Here is a 6,075-nt window from a genome sequence, read left to right as displayed (position 1 = left end):
AATCCATCTCACTGACCCTCTGTCTTTCCAAAAGTATAATATCTTTATCCAGAGACTGGCCCTCCAAAATATGTGAGATGAAATCTCACCATCCTTACTTTTAAAGGCACATTTTGGCTGTACTTTTTCCAAGACAGAACTGTTTGCCCATTGTTAGAACATGATTGTTTATTCAATACACTTTTGCCAATACAAAGACATTAACTCTTTTTTTAGTCTTATTCATTTATTATCCAACTTTCACAAGCATACAAAGCAACTGCAAATTCCATGACTTAAGTCAGACTTATCAGAGTCTTCAAAGTTATATTCTTGCTTTTTTTAGCACTGTAAAGAGGTCCTTGACAGTAGATTTGTCCAATGTAACACATCATTTAGTTTCTTGGCTGTTGCTTTCATGGGTGTTGATTGTAGATCCAAGTAAAATTAAGCTATTGTTAACTTCAATATTTTCCCCATTTATCATTATATTGTTAGTTGATCCAGTAGTCAAAGTTCTCGTTTTTTTTTATGTCGAGGTATCACCCACGCTGAAGTATAGTCTTTAACACTTCATACAGTTTGTTAATGACTATCCCTCTAATTTTGATGTTGTGTTCTTCATATAGTTCAGCTTCTTAAATTATTTGCTAGTATACAGACTGAATAAGTATGGTGAGGGGATACAATTCTGACCCAGATATTATCCTTTTATTCTTGTTCTGCTCCTTTCTCTATAAACAATTCTGCATGGGCACAATTAAGTGTTCAGGAATTCATATGATTTGAAATATTATTCATAATTTACTTGCTCAACACAGTGGCCATAGAGATTCTTTAGAAACGTAAATGAAACAAAATAACAAAAAACTTTAATCATCCTCCCTTTTTCATCCAAGTTGTAAAACAAAGTTCTTAGAAGTTCCTCTCTGCTTCCTCTGCCTAAAATACTCTTCCTTTATATCTACTTAGCTAACACTCTCATCTCCTCAAATCTTGCTAAAATTTCATTTTCTTAGTGAAACTGACCGTACTCATCCTACTCACTCCTCATCCCCCTTTCCCTACTCTGATTTTTCTTTTCCCACAGTTCTTATCTGTGCTAATATATATTGTACTTCTTTAATATGTTGAAAATTTACTTTCTTAGCTCTCTGCCAAGGTGTGTTTGATTCAGGCCGTAGTCTGTCTGATCACTTGTTATGCATCTAAGAGCTGGATAATGAATAAGGACTATAGGAAAATAATTTATGCCTTTGAGCTGTGTTACTGAAGAATACGGAATATCCCATGGATAGCCAAAAGAACAAACAGATATGTCTTGGAGAGGGTGGAGCCAGATCGTTCTTTGGAGGCAGAATGATGAGGCTTTGCATCACATACTTTGGGTATGTTTCTAGGAAATGCTATTCCTTAGAGAGGGACATGATGTTGGGAAGGGTGGGGGGTCAACAAAGGAGAGGAAGACCTTCAACCAGGTGGATTGACAAGGTGACTACTGTACTGCGCTCTAGTGTGTCAGGAAGTGTGAGGATCACACAGGATAGAACAGGACTCACTCAGATCTGTTGTTTACAGGGTCACTATGAATCATTTTCAATTTGACAGCACCTAACAACAACAATATCTCTCTGCTATAAATTCAAAAAAGGGTTATTTCATTCACAGTTCTCTTGGCACCAGCAACCAGGAAATAAAAAAAATGTATTGCGATGGGAAAGTTTGCTGTTAGGGACCTCTCTAAAGTACTCAAGAGCAATGGTGTCTCTCTGAAGACTAAGGTGAACCTGATACAGGCCGTGGTCTTTGCAATCACTTGTTATGCATCAGAGAGTTGGACAATGACTAGGGAGAATAGAAGGAGAATTGATGCCTTTGAGTTGTGGTGCTGGAGAAGAGTATTGAATGTATCATGAACTGCCAAGAAAACAAACAGATTCATCCTGGAGAGGGTTAAACCAGGCTACTCCTTGGAGGCAAGGATTCTGGGACTTCGTCTGACATACTTTGGAAATATTGTAAGGAGGGACAGGTCCTTGGAGAGGGACATCATGCTTGGGAGGGTGGAGGGACAGCACAGAAGGGGAAGGCCCTTTATGAAGCGGATTGATTCAGTGACTGGGGTAATCAGGATGGGTGTGTCAGAGGCAGTGTGATTGGCACAGGATAGAGCAGGATTTAGGGCTGTTGTACATAGGGTCACTATGAGTTGCAAATGACTTGATGGCACATAACAACAACAAGTTTAAGTGCTTCTGAGAGCACTTAAAAGTTCAATAGTTAAATAAATGATTGAATACATGAGTAGCTTCAATGAACAGCTCCACTCTCAATTATTCCCAGTTTTAACATGTTTGACAAGCTGGTGAGACAGAAGTATGGGTTTCCAGCTCACAGAGCTAAAAAGTTGAGTGCTTGCTGGCAGACTGGATGTCTTCAAACACCTGTAGGGAAAGCTAGTTTTGCCAAACCACAGAGTTAGAGCTAAGAGTCTTCAGTCCTACTTTTTCTGAGAGTAGAGACACTGCTAGGCACATAACTTGTAGAGCTAAATGAGCTTTGCTGCACATGGTAAAACAGAGCAGAAGCTAGGGCCACAAAGCTAAGAAACCTGCTTCAGCAGAGCTACAGAGCTTTGTTACATGTAGGCAAGCAAGGATGAGACCCAGCTGTGAGGCACAGGTTTAGAGAAGCCCTCCTGGAAAAGGCTGTCCGGATTGAAATGCTGCATCCTGAGCTTTCCTGAACCTGAGTTCTAATCTGTTACTTCCCTAATATATCATGAGGACTGTCTGTGAGTTCTATGTAGTCCCTGCAACAACTTATTATGAGCAGTAGAGAAGTAGTAAACACCATGGAAGGAAGAATTGATGTTGGGATTGGTTGAACAAATGCTTAAGGGTGTGGAGTGTGGGGGTATATTTTATGAGGATTTTTCCTTTTGTGAAGTTAGTGGAGGTCAGATGTCACTGCCTCATGCCTATTTTAAAATTTTATATTAAAATACCTGACATGTATATATCTGTTCTATTGGAATTTTTGTCTACTCTGACACCAAAACTATTTTAATTACTATAACTTAAATATTTTTATTTTAATATTACCATTAACTATTCATTTACTACTAACTTTAGCCTAAATCAATTATATATGCATTCATTTGACATACACATTTATTATGAATCTTACATTGGAAATAAAAATACTTGCTGGTCAGAGATAATAGAGGACTCAATTGGTTACATATTAACTTGGTAAATTTTAATTGAGAATTTTGGGGCAGATTGAGTAGAGTTAATACAAATGAGGCTTTTATCCTCTCTTTCTCTTAGATTTACCACAGTCACTTTCACAAACTTTTTGTGAAGAAGTAAATCTAAGTCAGGGCTGTAGTAAAAAGTCTAACAATTTGGATAAGGATACAAGAAAAGCAAAAATGGATGTTATTATATCCTAAAAATAATTTCTATTACAATTTACTTCTCAGCTTTTGTTTGCCAATTAGGTGGCAAAAGACACATCATATAAAAATTAGGGCAAGGTCCTTCTCCCTCTATTAAACTTATGTTGAGAGTTACATACCAGGTCATGCCCAGTGAAGCATCACAACATCCTAGGAAGATTCTATGTATGTGTGCTCATGAGCACATTTAATTGTATGTTCCTACTCCCTCAAATTAGCCTTTTGGCAAAATTAACTCATTTCATCTCCAAAGGATATGGGGCAACCATCCACTCTTGAGCAAAAGGGAATAAAGATCAGCTGCCAATTACAATCAGGAAGAAGATTCAGGAATATTCCATAAAGCTAGGAGTGGCACCAGAAAGTCTGCCACCTTTACTTAAGTAATGCAGTTGAATGTAAGATTCCTAACTAAAGGTCTTAAAAACTTTAATGCCTTCTACCCTTTTCTGCCCTAGAAAGGTAGACACCACAGTAACATTCAAATACAATTCATTTGCATGCCAGAATCGACCTCTAAGAGTTTATTTGGTACCTATTATATTGATGTTGTGTACCATTGAGTTGGAATCAACTTAAAGCTGACCCTCCAATGAGTGTTCAGAGGCAGTAAATCATAGAGGAGGAGATAGCCCATCCTTCTTCCGTGGGGCAGCTGGAGGATTTGAATCTTGTGCATTCAGGATTGCAGCACAGCTTCTTACCACTGGGCCACCAGAGCTCCCAATACGGATTTTATCTCAACGTCAAGAAAACAAAAATTCTCACCACTAAACCAATAGGTGACATCATGATAGATGGAGAAAATATTGGAACCATTAATGACTTCATGTTACTTAGATCCAAAATCAATACACTTGTTACCAGGAGACAGGAGATCAAGATAAGTACTGTAGTGGGAAAGGCTGCAGTCAGGCTCTGCAAATTATTGAGGAGCAATGATGTAATTTTGAGGACTTAGGGGTGCCTGACTCAGGCCCTTGTCTTTTCAGTCACTTGCTATGCATCTGAGAGCTGGACAATGAGTAAGGATGACAGAAGAAGAATTAGTCTTTGAATTAGTATATTGGAGAAGAGTATTGAATATTCCATGCACTGCCAAAAGAACAGATATGTCTTGGAGAAGGTGCATTCCTTGGAAACAAAGGTGATGAGGCTTTGTTTCATGTACTTTTGGCATACTGCTAGGAGAGGCTGTTCCTTGAAGAGGGATATCATGCTTAGAAAGGTGGAGAGTCAGCAAAAGTGGAAGACCCTTAATCAGATGGACTGGACATAGTGACTGCAGCAATGGAATTGAGTGTGTCAGAGATTGTGAGGATGAATAGGACAGGGTTCAGATGTGTTGTTCATAGAGTTGCTATGAATCATACTTGACATCTAACAATAACAACTACTATTACTATTATTACTACTGTATTAAAGAAATAAAGAGGTGAACCAGAAAGGCAAAATTCCATCCCTTAGTCAAGAAACTTCTTCTCAATAGAGTATCTTTATGTCATTAGCTAAGACAGATGAATAGTCTTACAAGTAAAATTTGTAATTACAAAACTCCTGTGTGTGTTACATAATCATTGCCTTCCAAGAAAATCTCAACTTATTCTAAAGCTGATTATAAATTTCACAATTTCTGCTCTACAAATTCTTCTTCTATCCTTAAATGTCAAGTCCAAATGTGATTAGCCAAGATTCATGATCTAACTTGCCAGCTTAATGCTACAACATGACATCTTTTTTTAACTGCAGTCACAACGCTCTTTGCCATTTAGTCAAACTGTACCTTCCCTCCCATCCCCCCACCCCCATCTTTAAGACCCAACATTAGTAGTTCATTATTCTCACCAGTCTTTCCAAAGAGAGACTGGTTATTCTTACAGAGTGAGACATAGAGCCTCATTCTGGCTACTTCAATTCAGCGTTTCCAGACTGGCTGGTGGTACTAGCATGTTTACTAGGAGATGTCATGTGGGAAGGATATCAAAGTATGCATGAGTTGCTTGAGGTTAGGTTTGGGATGACAAAATGCAAATGGTATAAACTAGGACTTCAAAATCTGTAATCACTGAAAAAGAATCCAAAGAAATGCTTGGGCACTGGAACACACAGATACATGCCAGTTCTCTGACATCACTGAGGATTAGAGCAGGAGAAATATGAAATATGGGAATTCAGGCAAAAAACTTTTTCATAACTACCCCAGAACTCCAAACCAGAATTTTGTAACAAAAATATTCAGAAGTGAAATAGAGAAGCAAACAGTACTGTCAAACTCCAGTTCTCTACCTGGCTCACAGCTCTAACTGCTACAGATTGAAACTATGATCCAGCATTAGACCACACGTCTGCTCAGTACTTTGCTCCCAAGAAACAGAGCAAAATGTTGCTGACAAAACTCTCAAGTGTTCTAATGAGCAGAGATTGAAAGATAAATAATTTCTTTACTTAGCATGATGCACATATAGGGTTAAAGGTGGAGAGCACATTTAATCTGGTAATCACTTATAGAAAACCAGGGTAATTTCTCTGGGAAGAACAAGCCCAATTACTCACAGTATGCCATAGTAGGCGGTACTTACTAGCCACTCTGTATGTTCATATTCTTTTGGTAATCTCCCCACCACAAATATTTC

The sequence above is a fragment of the Elephantulus edwardii genome, unplaced genomic scaffold (genome assembly GCF_000299155.1).
Source record: "Elephantulus edwardii isolate Elephantulus edwardi_28Jun2011 unplaced genomic scaffold, EleEdw1.0 scaffold00026, whole genome shotgun sequence".
Taxonomy (NCBI): Eukaryota; Metazoa; Chordata; class Mammalia; order Macroscelidea; family Macroscelididae; genus Elephantulus; species Elephantulus edwardii.
This window is presented reverse-complemented; position numbering follows the sequence as displayed.